General features: G+C 43.5%; 1 protein-coding gene across 1 annotated transcript in view; it reads right to left on the bottom strand.

Moving 5' to 3' along the window:
- The window catches only part of STOML2 (stomatin like 2), a 392,482-nt gene that overhangs the window by 258,639 nt on the left and 116,194 nt on the right, over positions 1–17,649 (bottom strand). The window lies entirely within an intron of this gene.

Genomic DNA, 17,649 nt, shown 5'->3' with positions numbered 1-17,649 from the left:
TTGAAAGCCATTTGGTCATCCACAGGGGAGGCCTGGCAAGCCGGGGTGGGCGGAGGAGAGTCTAGGCACAAAATATCAGAGTCCTGATCTTGCGGTGTCCAAGGGTCTTGACCTTCCTGCTGGGTTTCCTCCCAGTTGTCCGTCGTATCCTGTTGATCTTCCTCATAGTTTGAGAAAAGAAGCTTCTTCATTATAGATGTCTCTATAAGTGTCCATATGGACCACGTCGTCTTGTTGGAAAACATGAGACTGATCTACTTGAATTTGGGGGTTAGGGTCTACCCGAGCCCTTTTCGGGGGCAGATGATCAGAAGAACTGATAATCTGCTCCAGCCGATCCATACAACCCTCAAATTCTTCTGTAGTCCATTTAGAGGACCCAAACGGGCCTACGCGAGGAGAAACGACTTTCTCCGCGCTATGGCGTCGAAGGGAATCTTTTCCGCAGCTAGGCACTTAACCTTAGGCGGAACCGGAGTAAGGCCCACCGCCGCCGCGATTCTTGCGATGCTACTTTGAATAGTTGCCGAATCGTTGTGAGACAAGGGCTCCAATGATTTATCGGCAGTAGGAAAACCGTCCGCGGCACTACCAGGCCTAGCAGTCGTTTTTCTGGGTAGAGGCCTAGTCGTAGTTTTCGGACCTACTCAGGCCTTGGAAATCGTCGAAGTGTCGGGCTCCCGACTTTCGACGCGTGTGGGTTTAGGAGTAGCACCCTTGGGTTGTTTTCATTGCCCAGTCGCAATCCGCTGCTGCAGATGCGGGGAAGGCTTTGGATCTGAGCGATCCGAGGGAACCGGCGAAGACTTCGGCGGCCTTGTTGGCGTTTTTGCCTTTTTTGACGCAGGCGTCGAAATTGGCGTAGGGGTTGTGTGCTTAGTGGGATGCGCTTGTACGCCCCTGTCGCTGGGTGTAGTCCCTGTGGCAAGACCAGAGTCGAGCCTGGAAGGATCGGGGACGGGGGTGGCGGACCTAGAAGTGTCCGCGTCAAGGTCTATAACATCTGCGTTGAACGCTTGGTCATCCGAAGTACCCCCGTCACTCGGCTGGTGTGGCGGTGGGCGAGGTGGGCTCCACGCGTGACACACCGTACGCGGCCCACCGCTTTACACAGCGCTCCTTAAGGGTATTAGGCCAAAGGAGTTTGCACGCCGCACACAGCTTCTCGTCGTGCTCTAGAGGGAGACAGGCGTTACACGTCCTGTGTTCGTCCTTCCAAGGATATCTGACCCTACACTTAGGGCAGAATCTAAAGGGAGTCCTTTCCATAGCAAAAGGGAAGGATGATCAGACCGAAAGAGAAAAGAGGGGAAAAGAGGAAAGACATACTAAATATGGGCACCCCGACCCCACTCTCCCTACTGTATAGGTCGGCCAGAGGGCCCGACCACGTGGACAATCTGGCCGCCGGATCTTAGGGGCCGAAATCCACAGCCGTAGACTATTCCCCGTAGTCTTCGTTGAAATGTTGTTATTGGCGAAGTGACTTAACAGGGAATAAACTGACAATTCGGTAAAGATAAACAATGTCTTTAGTAAGAGCTCCGCTATAGGGCGACCAGTTATCTAGGCAGAAAAAAGCAATCTGAGGGACCTCGGCACGTGAGGGATTTTGGGTACTACACACGTCACGATAGGGATAGTGTTACAGACACGCTTATGCCGACGTCCCCTTTCGGTCCCCGAAAGACAAGATGCAATACTCCGCGGATACCACTGGATGTCGGACCATATGCACAGCATGTGATTCTAAGCAGATTAACAAGCATCAGAAATTAATCTACACAGAAACCCATTAGGATGTGTTAGGACAGTTTTTCTAAAGTCCAACTAAGGGCTTCGTAAAACAAAACATCATAGACTGTACATAAGCTCCACCCTTAGAATAAGGCTGCACCACCTGTGAATGTTAGCATGGACAGAGCAGCCAGGCTCATTTTAGGAGGGAGAGAGGGCTGTAGAGAAATTGTAGCATACATATGGGCCAAAGAAACACTGAAATACTATGTATTCTAAAAATAAACGGTTTATTTAAAAACACGTAGACCAAGATAATTCTTGGGTATGTAAGTACTATAACATCATATAAACACAATCATAAAAACCAATTCAATACTTATGGTAATCAAACCAAGGTATAATCTTATTTAGAGGAGCAAGAAAGTCAAGGTGAGTCAAACCTAAGGTTATACATTCAGGATAGTAATATGCTATTCTTGGGGTATTAAGACCAGGTTAGATATACCTTTAGAATACAATCAGTATTTCAAGGGTAGTTGACCCTGTCAGTCATGCAGTGACACTCAGTTATGAAATCACATAATAAACCAACACTGTTACAAGTATATTCCTTGCAACATTAATTTTTAGAACTCAGTTCAGAATAATTGCTGTGTAGTGTAGTGCTCCTTCCTGCACTGCCGTACGTGCATTCCTCAGCTGACAGGCGGGAGAGAACGGAGGGGGCGAGCAGAGACCATTGGATACAACAGGGAGAAGAGAGAAGGCTGGCAGGGTCCATACCCTACTTACTTAATAAATCCATTATATATATATATATATATATCCATATACATTCAGTAAAAAAAACGTTAAAAGGGACGTTATGGTGCAAAGTAAAACTGAAAAACCCTTGAAATTCTTTGATGTCCTGGGTGTTAGTCTTAGCAGTGCATGGTGGCACAAGTTATGGTTGCTTAGCTTACCATATCTGGCGAATTTCAAGGGTTTTTCGGTTTTACTTTGAACCATAACTTCCCTTTAACAAAGTTTATTTACTGAATTTGATAGGTTTTTAGTAGCACAACTTAACCATAATATCCCTGACTTTATATATATGTAACATAGAACATACTGAACCCCCAGCTGGAGATTTTGAGATCTGCGGACTGTGCGAATGTCCGCGGACGGACGCAGACAACAGCAATACTATCCAAAAACTCAGGGGTATCATATGCCATGTGAACACTGCACAAGTTGAAAAACCAATACACAAACACATTATATGTAGTAATAAATAAGAAGTAGAACACACATATATATATATACACACACATCTATATATATATACATATATACATATATATATTTATATATATAATATTGCACATAAAGTAATGCTTATTAATTTGGTTACATAGAGAAGTGTCTACCATTAAGTTTCACTATCTTCAGACATTTCACCATGTGGGAAATTCTCCTCAAGCCATTCGAAAGTATTTGACATTTCTGTGAGGAAAAAAAATATATATTACTTTTATTGTATGTAATATAGACATTTTAGAAATATATAAGAAAAAACAAGTTTACTTACTAGATTGTGGTAAGTTGTCTTCTCACTGTTCTATAGGTCTGCTGTTGCTCCTAGTTGTGCAGTTTCTGTGAGGTAATTATGTTAGAAGCATATCTTTCTTGTTTTGGTATATTCCATTTTAGTATATATGGTATTTAAATGCATCCATTTAAATGCATCCAGGATGCATTTAAATCGTATTTAAATGCATCCATTTAAATACCATATATACTATTTTTATGAGCCGTATGCTGCGCATTTTTAACTAATAAAGAATACCTTTTTTTGATACTGAACACCGGTTTTCTGGAGTAATACTGTTTGACTGGGGGAGTGCTTTCCATGGACTGCAGAGGAAATTATAAATATATATATATATTACAGCAACCATCCATTTAAATACCATATATACTAAAATGGAATATACCAAAACAAGAAAGATATGCTTCCAACATAATTACCTCACAGAAACTGCACAACTAGGAGCAATAGCAGACCTATAGAACAGTGAGAAGACAACTTACCACAATCTAGTAAGTAAACTTATTTTTTCTTATATATTTCTAAAATGTCTATATTACATACAATAAAAGTAATATATTTTTTTTTTCCTCACAAATGTCAAATACTTTCGAATGGCTTGAGGAGAATTTCCCACATGGTGAAATGTCTGAAGATAGTGAAACTAATGGTAGACAATTCTCTATAACACCAAATTAATGAGCATTACTTTATGTGCACTATATATATATTTTTTATGTTTAACAGACCATACAAACATTGAAAACAATGCACAACAAGATACTTTAGAACAAACTCTTCAGCGCATGGAAGAAAAATGAACAAGCTCATGACAAAATGTCCACCTTTTGAAAGATTTTGTGGAGGACCATATAAAAAAAAATTACATACCATTGTGCAACATGTACCTGTCCCCCTTCTCCATATCCCAGTCAATTATCCCCAAACCCTCCCCACATAGAAAAACGTTTTGATGAGACTTCCATCCCTTCATCTTCTCCTGTCCATCCTCTTGAAAACCCCCAATTCCCCTGTGTTTGTGTCAGTTTCTGCTTTCCCTTCTTTATCATAAATTGTACATATATATAATATAATGAAAAATAAATCTTATGTGTGTGTTAATTTAGTCCTTTGTGTGTTTTTTTAAAAAGTCAGTTTTGGTGTCCGCGAACAACAAGGGTGTCCTGAAATAATCGTAAGTAAACAAAATGGGTGTGTGCTGAGGACACTATACCTGTCCGTACTGTTCGTAGACAAGTTGAAACTGTTCTTAGAACAACCGCCTGTCCATAACTGTTCGTTTCACTTGTGTCGCACTTTTAATTAGTTTCAGGACCCGAACACTGTCCGTAGACTATCTAGGCACATGTGCACCACACCCAAAAGTACAACTAACACTGCGCGCCTGTCCGTAGCTGTCCGGCACACTTGTGTCGCACTTTTAATTAGTTTCAGGACCCGAACACTGTCCGTAGAACACCAATGCGTAAAACAGTTCCCGTGCATTTGGTGTCCTGCGGACATGTTCGCGGCGCCATCATGTGACCGCGCCCACACTAAGCATATGTTCTGATTGCGGACACTGTTTGTGTCCCCGAACAATTTAAAAGTACCTTTTCAGGCAATCCACAATATTTTATAATAATAGATCACCATAGCACATGTCCCAGACAATGATCCTGACTTTCTACATACTTTTTGAGCCTTTTTTTGGTGTTCGATCTGTCTGCTGACAGCACGGGTGTCCGTGAGGCGCACCATCACCCCTATAAAAAAGCCACACCGCAGAGCTCATTCTCATAGTGTTTCTGGCTACCTGACAGAACACTGTACTTTGGCTGCCAATCTTCCTGATTTTTCAGAAAACTGATGGCAACCATGGATCCTCTGCTTCCACCTGGTGCTACAGCACCACCACCTTCTCAAGGACCTGAAGAGGGGAACAGGAGTGAGGATGTAGAGAAGGATGAAGCCCAAAACTTCACATACACAAATAATATAAAACCCGATGAAAAAAAAGGTAGATACAGAGTGACAAATTGTGAAGGCAGCTTAGTAAAACTCACCAAACCAAGTTTAATAATTAATCATATCAAATTGTCATTAAAGACTCCTCAACATAAAGAACTATATTACATGTCCCTGCTACAACTCTTTAAAGCATGGAGAAAAGAAGAAGAAATACTAGATAACTACGACTCCTACGAAGATGCTTTCAAAGCAAATTAAAGCACTATAACCGATGTAAACTTTACACACTACAAAACAATGTTGCAATGAACAGCAACACGAAGAACTCCAGGCCCAACTAGATAAGGACACTCCTGACAGTAGTCAACCTTCTGTAACAGGAAGCCAAGAACCACTGGGACAGCCACTAATAGCAAATGAGGCAGAATTAGCTATGACAGAAGTAGAAAACACCATGTGTCAGTATGAAGATAAAGAAGACAACTATACTACAATCAAAACTAAACAATGAGCAGCGTAGCATTTTTCAAGAAAAAGAAATTGAACATGGTGTACAACATGAAAATAAAGAATGCACCTGCCAAAATTACAAACCTATACTACTGTATGTCAGTGGTGAAGCTGGTTCAGGCAAAACATTCTTAAACAAAATCATCAGCAAGTTCCTTCAACAATTGACAAACAACAAACTGTCAGCTGTTGTCACTGCCCCCACAGGTTTAGCTGCCTACAACATAGGCGTTGTCACTTTACACAGATTACTACTCATGCCAGTAGAACACCAAAACAAATTAGACTATTACAAACAGAAGCTGCAATGGAACTACGCAAAGTATTAAAACAAATGAAAATGCTACTAATAGAGGAAGTGAGCATGGTCTCCAACCTAATGTTGGCCTTGATTCACCTCAGATTACAAGAAGTACTCAAAACAAACTATGAAGAGCTCTTTGCAGGAAAACACATTGTTTTCGGAGATCTTCTTCAATTGACACCAGTGAAAGGTACACCTAAATTTTAAAACCTTACGTCAAGCTTTGGCAACATTTCCAATACAGAGAATTAACAAAAAACATGCGGCAATCTGCAGATCTCACTTATGCCAACATCTTTAAAAGTATTAGAGTTGGTATACTATCTCAAGAAGCACAAGCAATATTGAAAACCCGGCACATTCATGCACTTTATGGCGATAATGCATGTGCTACTGATGTTATGGAACAATTAGCGCACATAAATGTCAATTGTATGGCCTTAATGCCAACTCTTGCAAGCGGTTTCAAATTTAATGAAACAATGTTAAATAAAGAAATGCAACCAATAATGGAAATTAGCGCCACAGACAAACTAGACGTACATGGTATGCAGTGGCGTCACCAGGAATCAAATTTAGGAGGGGCACACAGGGGGGCACAGACAAAAGTAGGGGGAGAACATGGTCACTGCTCGTCTTAGGTGGGGGGCACAAGGGGGGGCACAGGGATTCACAGGGTGGACCCCGGGCCCCCCAGACCCTCCCTTAGTGACGCCTCTGATGGTATGACACTACCCATGTGTGAGCAAGCCACAACAAGACTAAATAGTTTAGAAAATTCAATCTCCAACACAGCTGGGTTGGAAAAATATTAAAATTATCCTTAAATTGTAGAGTAATGCATTAAACGTAACCTTGACGTGGATCAAGGACTAGTTAATGGAGCACTGGGTACAGCTGTTCAAACATACCCACGTGACAACATTCAGTTTGTCAATATTCTCTTTGACGAACTTTCAGAAGTGAAAAGGATAGGACGCTCAACAGCTCGATTCCTTCTCTTCAAAGACATGTATGTACGTAGAGAACAATTTTCTCTAACTCTTGCATATGCAGTCACCATTCATAAATCACAAGGTTTTACCCTATACAAAGCATTGATAGATATTGGTAACACAGTCTTCAAAGAAGGCATGAGCTACGTAGCACTATCACGCTTACATACACTTGACAGTCTATTTCTAATCAACTTTGATGCAAGTAAAGTAAACGCTAATATTCCTTGCATTTTAGAATACAATAGACTTCGTTCATTATACACCGCTCCATCTAAAAACATATCCTGTTCCACAAAAAGTAAAACATTGTAAAAGAAAACTAATTCAAACAGAAAAGCAACAGGATGCCACTGCAAATCCTTCAAAGAGAGTAAAAGAAGCTAATACTTCATCAATTGCCACAACCAAAGAAGAACCTATTACTCAAAGTAACTCGGGTACTTCTTCAAAGAACCAACACACATTCCGAAAAAATGACTTGGACACAGACTTATCTGGTCCATTTAAATTTTCAAATATAACAGGTGTAAGTTGCTACGCAAATGTAGCAATGTATATTCTATTTCAATTGCCACCAATTGTTAACATTTACTTACACAGTACAGACCAATTGTGTTGGCAAATGTTAGTACCACTTGGTAAGAAAACCTTCACAACAATAGGTATAATCTACCACACAGGTGCCACAAACAATGCAGGTCACTACACTGCATATATAAAAAAAATAAATGTGGATGGTTCGAATGTAATGATAGTACCATTACTCTAAAGCAGAGATTACCAGCACATCTTACAAACGCTTATTTAATCTTCTTAAAACCAAAATGTATTAACTAATCTGTACTTAAACATTAAACAAAAACTTCAATTAAAAAACTATAAACTGTTAGAATATGCCAACAAGTATCTAACTGCCCCAACATTATACAACAACTAAACAGATAAATTAATACACTAAATTATATTAAAAAAATAAACAGTTAGAATATGCCAACTGGTATCCAACTGCCCCAAGATTTTGCAATAACCAAACAGATAAATCAATACCACTACATTATAACAAAAAAATAGACACTTAGAATATGCCAACAGGTATCTAACTGCTCCAAAAATCGGCAATAAGCCAACAGATAGAACATTAGCCAGAAACAACAAGTGAACACTAAAAACAAACAGACTGTAACATAACAAAAAAAGTGTCTTTAATCCAACATGGATTTTGTTTCTCCCACAGACCCAATGATTTTAGCAACAAACACAGAAACTGAGCAAATTGTACATTACACTGGTTTGTAATCTACAAAATATGAGGGTCAAAATAAATAAAAGATGTCTATTCAATGTTATAAGTCGTTACAAGCTACCAATACTAACATGATCTTTTATTTTATCACAGAAATTGACAAAGAATATATGTACTCCAGTTACTAAACCAAACAGTAAGTATATTATAATAAGTACAACCACCGCAGCATATCACACCCATAGTGGCTTATAACTTCGGTGCTTATAAATTTGGTCTTGGCCATGCACCCAAGACTCTAGGTCCTGGCCACAACCACCGCAGCATATCACACCCATAAATCACACCCATAGAATCAAACATTTTAACTATGCCACATGGACACTTGATGTCCGCGAACAATTGAGTGTTCTTAGAACAGTTTCAACTTGCCTACGGACAGGCATAGTGTCCTCAGGACATCCCCATTTTATTTATTTACGAACATACTAGGACACTTGATGTATTCTTAGAACAGTTTCGACTTACATGCGAACTATATGGACAGATACCGTGTCCTAAGGACACCCCATTTTCATTAACTACGGACATTAAGGACAGCGCTGCTTTCCGCGGTCAGAACGAACACAACAGGGGTACCTGGCACCTAAATAAATACAACATTTGACCTATCTCTTACTCCACCAACCTCCCCAAACAGTCTTACACGCCAACACACTTGACTAAATAGTATTTTTCCACCAAGTTTCACCGCGCTGTCGGCGGATGTCCGCAGATACAAGATGGCAGGCGTTCAAAAAAAATCTGACGCATATCACGCTCACCACCATCCAATCAGCGGACACGCCGCATGTCCGCGGACATGACGCAAGCCGATTAGCCAATCAGGACACTGTCTGCGGAGCGAACAGGGAAGTGTGTCTGCGGACCGAACATAGATAACACTAATTTTTTAGGACCTACTTTTTGGTCGTTTTTTAAAAAAACTACTGGACGGATTCTCACCAAATGTACAAAAGCACGCTTTCGGGACCAAGCCGCTGCTCCTGCTGCAAATTTGGTGAAAATCCGTCCAGCGGTTTGGGCTGTAGGCGTGAGCAAAGTTTTTTCCCCATTCAGTCTATGGGAAAAAAAGAAGTTTTGGGACCCCCCTATAACTTTGCCCCCCCCGGACCAAACCTCACCAAACTTTGCAAAAAAAATTCAGAGTGGGCAATATACTTTTTTTGCAAAGTTTGGTGAGGATCCGTCCAGGGATCATTACTAATATGGCGACGAAAACACCCAGAACACACTGAGCCCCACAGCCGCCCTTACCGCATTATATGCCAGTGACAAAATCCTGTGTCGGACGGTGAGCCCGGACGAACGGTAAGCAGCACTGTCCCTTCTCAGCTTCTTTAATTCCTTTTGAGTACCCATGCAGTGTCCATACTGAAACCTATCCCCTTTGAACAGTGTCTGCTTTGGTGCACACCACGCTGCAACGTTTAAGATCTATTACCGCATTCTTTTAATATAAGGGCAGTAAGAAAAATGGCCGTAATATCACTATTACGCTCTCAGCTAATATTGCACTGGCAGCCAGAATTACCATATTGCTCTGTGTATACAGGCAACAGATTTTACAGCTGACAGCAATCTCAATCATTGCATACTAAGACATTGCAGCCGAGTAGACTGCAACCCTATCATTCACTATACTACTGAGTAACTCTCAGCCTACCTCAACATAGATAACCAACCATCACTGCTTTACTAACTTCACCACTACAATGGCATTTATTTTAAAGGAGCCTCCAGCTACTTAAAAGGTATGTATAAACCCCAAGAATGTTTTTAGATCTTTATGAAGCAGACCAGGGAAAGCAAAACCCAAAGTTACACTTTAAGAAAGACACAAGGTATTTCAAGGCGAGTAAAACCCTATTGGTAAGCGTTTACACTCATTCAGTTAAAAATGATAAAACAGTACCAACACTTATTACTTTTTAGAAAGGGGGGAACAACATTCAAAGTTAGAGGGGCAGAATGCAACTCCAAAAGGTAAGCCTAAACTTAATGACACTTTGTAACTTCCTCTTTCACAGAGATACAGTTACACACTAACTTCTTTACCAAGCAAATACTTTTACACTCGTTATACTTTAAAGGCAGAATCCTTTTCTTATCCAGACCTTCCCTAGTCTATTGCATGAGTTCTCTCTCAGAGGCAGAAGAGGGACCCCAGTGCTCTAGGTGGGCATTACCCAATTTGATCGATTTTAATTGATGGAATGGTACATCTGGCCGAATTTGGCCAGTACCATTAGATCAATTAAAATCGATCAAATTGGGTAATTACTACCGAACATGGGGAGCCTCACAGGATGCACACTAGAAGCCCACACAATACTATGAGAGCTTCGGAGTGGATGCCTTCAGGGTGCAGCAGCCCAGGACCCGGTCACTGGATTCTTGGTCTGGAGACGAAAGAACTGGATACTCGATGGAACTTGCAGCAGTAGTCGTCAGAGGAGTGTTCCAGCAAAGGAGTCTTCACGGATTCTCACGGCGCTGTGGATTTGGTGCCTTTTGACAGCAGCCAGATGAAGAACAAAATCGATGATCAGATTCTCTTCACCCTCTCTGTCCTGCACCCGGGTGAGGGGATTTATGGTATTTGAATCATGTCTCTGGAGATCCAGCAGTAGTTCACCAACGTTTGACGGATTCGGGAGACCATGTACTGCACTAAGGCTCGAGGTCCCAAGGTATTGCCGGTTTGCAGCCCAGCATGGTCGCAGCACCTCGTGGGATGGCTCAAAATGCAGGTCTTCTTAAGACTAGTGGATCCCACCAACCTCTAGGTAGGAGTCGTTTTCGGGACCCCCAGGTCGATTGGAAGGAAGGGTTGCATCAGGCTCCAGTTACACAGCAGGCTCTCCGGTCACTGTAAATCGCTACAGACATCTTTTCTTCATCTTCCTCCTCGGATTCAGCTCCAGTGGTCGCCCTGTCAGCAGCTTCCAGGTTTTCTGTATTTATCAGGAACTACAACACAATTTCTACAGAAAGGGGCGGTCTGGCTGTCCAATCAGACAAGTCCGCCCCCCATTGAGACCGGGGTCCCTTCAGGTAAGTTGAAAGACAAAGGGCTGCAAAGGTTTGAATACCTCCCTCGCTTATTGCCTTCTCAGACATTCTGGAGCCTGGGCGTGGAATACAAAGGATTCATGCAGAAGACAAAACTTCCACTGAGGTTGTTACTGGTTAGAATGGCAGGAGAAGACTTCAGAAACAACAAGCAAAGGAGAAATGGCGAAAAAAGAAGGAGCCTACCATTCTAGCAGAATTGTGACCATTCTGTGCATTACCAAGGCTGATTTAGCAGCCTACGAGTCGGAAGACTAAAAAGTCACTAAAGTAAAACCACTGCCACCAGCCAATCAAGTAAACTTTCAACTGTAACAAAAATGTTATCAGGTAAGTAAGGGGATACATTGTATCCCCCCCAGCACTCCACATAAGGTGGGGTGTGCTGGCTCACCTAAATCAATGTAAAGGGGATGTGAATCACAATTTACTTCTTGGGAACAGTAGTTCACCCAAGAAATAATAAGAATTAAAAAAGGAAGCCTCTGCATTTAAAATGCTGTGGGCTGCCTTAGTACATTACAGTCAGTCCAAAGGGATAAGAAACTATAACTCCAATCATACACGATGAAGAGACATAAAAACATCACCCATAAAAAAGAGTAAAAGAATAGGTGTAGGTGAGGGGAAAAAGATTCCCACTCACCTAGGGACAAGGTTAAATAATTACCAAATCCAAGCACAACGGTTCTGGGGTTGACACAGGTCAGGATGATTTATCATAAATATGAAACTCTTACCCAACAGGATGCAGCAGAAAATTCAATCTGAAGCCGCTTGAGTAATAAAAGGTCAAGAGGACATATTTTATCCTCCTATAATAATCACCAATTCAAAGCTGTGGTTACCGTGCATAAATTCCAGTATGCACTATGCAAACATCACAAATCCTACTAAGCTTTTCTTAATGATTATACAATGCTGGGGTCCTGCTGGAGAGCACTCTTCCTCTTTTCCTGGGGCTCTAACCAACATTTCACTTTGAATCCGATGAAAGGGGAGTGTGTAAATACTCGGACCAAGAGATCCTGGGGCCGCTTCTAGGGATCACTATATCGTCCGCTGCAGGGAGAGCAGGCCATCCACTCCCTATTGGAGGGTATACCCATGTCCAGGTTATTGGCCAGCGTTAGTGAGGGGATCAAGAAGCCATTTAGCATAGAAAAGATCATTGGTATAATCAGGGACCTCCCCAGAGGCAAGGCTCCTGGGCCGAACGCAGAGTTCTACGCAGCGTATGGGGCAAACTTCGCTCCCCACCTCCTAAGAGTGTGGGAAGAGACACTGGCTAATGGCATCCTCCCATAGTCGCTCTGTGAAGCCACCATTACAATTGTGCCTAAGCTAGATAAACCGGCGAGCCACTGTGGGTCATACAGACCACTGTCGCTAATAAATGTAGACACCAATATATTTGCTGAATTATAGCAAACAGATTGCTCCCCCTGATGCCACACCTGGTGCACAATGACCAGGCGGGATTTATCCCGGGAAGGTCCACAGCACTGAATGTCCGTAGGTTATTCAATGGTATTTCCCGTTTGTCACCCGAGGCCTCTGCCGTTGCAGTTGCTCTGGATGCGCAGAAGGCCTTTGATATGGTCTCATGGGAATACTTGTTTGTGATTCTAGACAAATGTGGACTCGGGGATAATAAATTCAACAAACTCCTATACTCACAGACTGTGGCTAGTGTGCTTGTCAATTCGCAACTGTCTGACCAATTGCTCTCTGGGAGGGGAACCCGCCAGGGCTGTCCCTTGCCCCCACTACTGTTTGAATGGACTATCGAGCCCATCGCGGACATGATTAGAGAACCCCACAGGAGGAGGGGGAATCAGACTATTCGGATTCCCGGAAATGATCTCCCTTTACGCAGACGACGTACTTCTATATGTCAGAGATCCGTATATTAACCTAGATCCAATCATGCAGGACGTCAGAGTTTGGTACGTTCTCTGGGATCAGGATAAATTACCCAAAGTCTGAAATATTCTCACTGGCAAGACCGCACAACTAGACCACATGGGATACCCACTGAAAAAGACCCCTGATAACTGCAAATACTTGGGGGTTCGGATAACTAAAGATAAGGGGACGCTCCTTTTTTAAACTGTGCTGCGCATGGGACATTTGTCTCCGATAAACTATTGAGATGACAAAGAGGGAGGGAGGAGGGATGGGATATGATTGACAATGGGAGACCTTAGAATTGTAACGTGGAATGTCAGGGGAATCAACAGCTACCTGAAAAGGAATAAGGTAATGATGTACCTGAGAAGGCAAAGAGTGGCTATAGCTTTACTGCAAGAAACCCAACTTACCAAAGAGAAACTAGAAGTGGTAAAGAAAAAGTGGAGAGGGACCACCATGGGAGCAACGTACTCGGCATATGCCAGGGGGGTAATCATCTGGGTGGCGCCACATGTGCCGTTCCAGATGCTTCAGGTCGCGGTGGAGCCGGATGGGAGGATGGTAGCGATCTGGGGCTGCTAGAGAACAGCGAACTGTGCATCATAAACACATATGCCCCTAACAAAGACACTGTGGCCTATTTAAGACACTATATAGTAAAATCAGTCCCTACATAGGAAGTGCGGTTGTGTGGGGCGGGGACTTCAATTGTACCCTGAACCCCAGATTGGGCAGGTCAGATACAAAGTTAAAGAAGCCCACCCCCGCAGCGAGAACGCTACAAGCCCTGCTGAGACACTTTGGTCTGAAGGACATATGGAGGCAGCAACACCCAAATGATAGGCACTACTCACACTTTGCCGCCCCACACAACTTGAACACGAGATTGGACTACATGTTTGTCACTCCGGAACTGGTCGGGGAAATGACTGGTTCAGAATACAAGGCAAGAATACTAATCGGACCACTCCCCTCTGGTCCTGACGTGGCAACATCAGCCCCCTAGAGCCAAGATCTCAACATGGAGGCTTAGAGCCGAGGCACCGCAGTCCGTGAGGACCCAAGGGAGGAGATAATTGGGTATTTCAAAAACAACACCGGAAGCGTGGAGTCAGAGGGAACCTTATAGGAGGCCTTTAAGGTGGTAATGAGAGGGGTGGTCATATCCAAATCTAGAGGGCTCCAAGGAAGAATAGAGCAAGAGCTGCAAGAGGCATAAAAGAAACTAGAAGTAATTATGAAAAGAGGGGACACCTCACAGGAAGACGCTGAACAAGTGAGTCAATTACAGCAGGCTTGTGGTGGGCTCTAGGAGAGGCTATGCAATCTGAATTATAAAAAATATATATCGAGAGGCAACACGTGGGGGGAGTCAAACTGGGGAGGCTGTTTGCATGGCTATACAAGAATGAGACGCCAAGATCAGCGATTAGAGAGATAGTGGGAGAAGCGGGCCAGATCTGGAACACCCAGGAGCGTGTGAAGGAGGGATTCCTTAGATTTTACAAGCGTCTTTATGAAGACGCGGGGGAGACGGCAGAGCAGGAGACCCAAGAGACGCTAGAAGATATAGGACTACCTAAACTGAATGAGGAAGACTGAGAACCTAGATGCCCCAATCACGATAGAAGAATTAGAGACAGTGTTAATGCACTTGCCCACGAGCAAAGCCCCAGGGACAGACTGGCTCCCTAGTGAATTCTACAAAACATATAGACACGAAGTGCTCCCCCCGCTGCTGGCGATGCTAAACGAGGCCTTTGAGAAAGGAAGGCTGCCAGAATCTCTGAGGGAGGCTGTAATTATTCTGCTTCTCAAACCCGACAAGCCAAGCACAGAGTCTGGGTCATACAGACCCCTATCCATGCTGAACCAAGACAGTAAAATTCTCACGGCCGTGCTGGCGAATAGACTAAAGAGGGTAATAAACAAACGCATACACCCCGATCAAATAGGATATGTCCCAGGTAGAAGCATATCCGACAACCACAGGAGGCTCCACCATATCATGGAATTGGCGGAGGATGACCCAAGTGAAATAGCGATAGTCTTGTTAGATGCGGTGAAAGCCTTCGACTTCGTAAAGTGGCCTTGGATGATGGCGGCCTTGAAAGAATACAGGATGGGACCTGGGTACCTGCGGTGGTTAAAAATGGTGTATAGCTCCCCAACAGCCACGGTCAAAACGGGAGCGACAATTTCAGATAAATGGCAACTTAGCAGAGGCACAAGACAGGGCTGTCCATGGTCCCCGATGCTGTACATCCTTGCACTAGACCCACTAGCGATCTATTCGAGACAGCAGTACGAAGAAATAGGGGTCTATACTAAGGGGGAACCGCACTTGATATCATTGTATGCGGATGATATGCTGCTATACTTGCGGTACCCAAAGGAAAACTTACAATACATCCTGGAGGTGATGGAGTGCTAAGCGACTCTTTCGGGCATAGCAGTGAACCCCAAAAAATCATGCATGTTCCTCCTGGGGAGGTACAGAGGAGTCCCGCAGGAGAATTTATCTACGTTACAGATAGCCTGGCAGACCAGAACATTCAGATACCTGGGGATTAACATATACCACTCGATTGCAGATGAGCATAAATACAACACGGAGAGGGCAGTAGAAGGTATTAAGAATAGCATGGGGTTCTGGGCAAAGCTCCCCCTGGCTATGGTGGGAAGGGCGACCTTGCTCAAGATGGTGGTCCTGCCTAGGTTGCTACACTTCTTCGCTAATATCTCATACATGGTGCCCAAACGCTTTTTCATTACGCTCCAGAGCTTATGCAGAGGTTTCCTGTGGCACAACTCTAGAAACCGAGTGACCCTATGGAAACTACAGAATACGTTTGACAGAAGGGGCATAAACCTGCCGAACTTTCAAGTATACCATTCGGTAGGGCAGCTACAATAGGTCGCTAGGTGAATGTCGGAAGACGAGACAGCAGAATCCAGACTGCTGAGCGGCGAATGTGACCCTTATTTCCTAAAAGAACTGATATGGCTACCCAAATCAGAGCTGCATGGGCGATCAAGATTGCTGGATCTGGGCTGGCAGACTTGGCGCAAATCAGCAGATCCAGCTATATGTCACCCACAGGGCACACATGACCCCCCAAAGGATTGCCAGAATTAGAAGTGCAGAAGTACAAAACTGCCCCATGTGCGGGGAGGTGGAGGCCGGGATGATTCACATGTTCTGGGCGTGCCCGGAGGTGGGAAAATTCTGGGAGGAAGTCAAGCTACGACTATCTGAAAAGGGAATCACGCTAGACGTGGAATCCGTGTGGGCATGCATGATGGGAGGATTTACCAGACCATGGAACATGAAATATGTGTGCAAACTAAATGACCTGGCCTACATTCTGGCCAAAAGGAGAATAGCCATGGGCTGGAAAGCAGCTCATAGACCCAGACTAGAGGTATGGTGGAACGATCTCCTGAAATGGGCAGATGCCGAGACTGTAGCATGGTACGAGGCAGCCAGCAGAGAGGAGGATGATGATGAAGTGGGACCCTTGATAGCATGGAGACAAATGGTAGCCACATTGTCTAGACCCACCCAAGACAATTCCAGTGAACAGGACATATCCGAGAATGGTGATTAACTCCAATAGAAAGGAAATCCAAGGGTTTGTGGTGGAAGCTCGAGTTAAAAGGGGGGTTGGGAGGAAGACAGTAATAAATAACATGCAAATGTACGCTAAGATGCTTGTACCTAAAATGTCGGGTGTGATGGTTACATTTTGTTTGTTGGAAAAATGTATTAAAACATTTAAAAAATTAAAAAACTATTGAGATGGCGGAATGTTCCACTCTCACTGGTAGCAAACTAGTGCTAGTGAAAATGATACTTTTGCCTACACTGCTGTACCTGTTCATCGATGTGCTCATATGGCCGTACAGGGACTTCTTTATCAAACTCCACAGGTCTCTGTCACAGTTTTTATGGCACGTGGGGGCAGTCCAGAAAAAGTGGGTGGACTTGGCACTAACATACGAGAGGGGCGGGTTTGCTGCACCTAATTTTGAGATGAACTGGTTGCCAGCTCAGGCGCATTTTGCATCCTTCCGGTACGGCGTCGATAACGTCCGGCTGCTGGCAAAGCCAACATGAAAACCCTCCTTCTCAATGCCACGTACACAGATGATTATCCCTTTGATCCTGTACACACTACCATTTGGCCATGGCATACTAAATTACTGCGAACAGGGGGAGGCCACCGTTATTACAAGTGGTTGCCCTTGTGGAAATTCC

Source organism: Ambystoma mexicanum, chromosome 6p (genome assembly GCF_040938575.1).
Source record: "Ambystoma mexicanum isolate Mex_15411 chromosome 6p, UKY_AmexF1_1, whole genome shotgun sequence".
In the NCBI taxonomy this organism is placed as follows: domain Eukaryota; kingdom Metazoa; phylum Chordata; class Amphibia; order Caudata; family Ambystomatidae; genus Ambystoma; species Ambystoma mexicanum.
The sequence above is the reverse complement of the archived record's forward strand: the minus strand, read 5'-3'. Positions and strand labels throughout refer to the sequence as shown.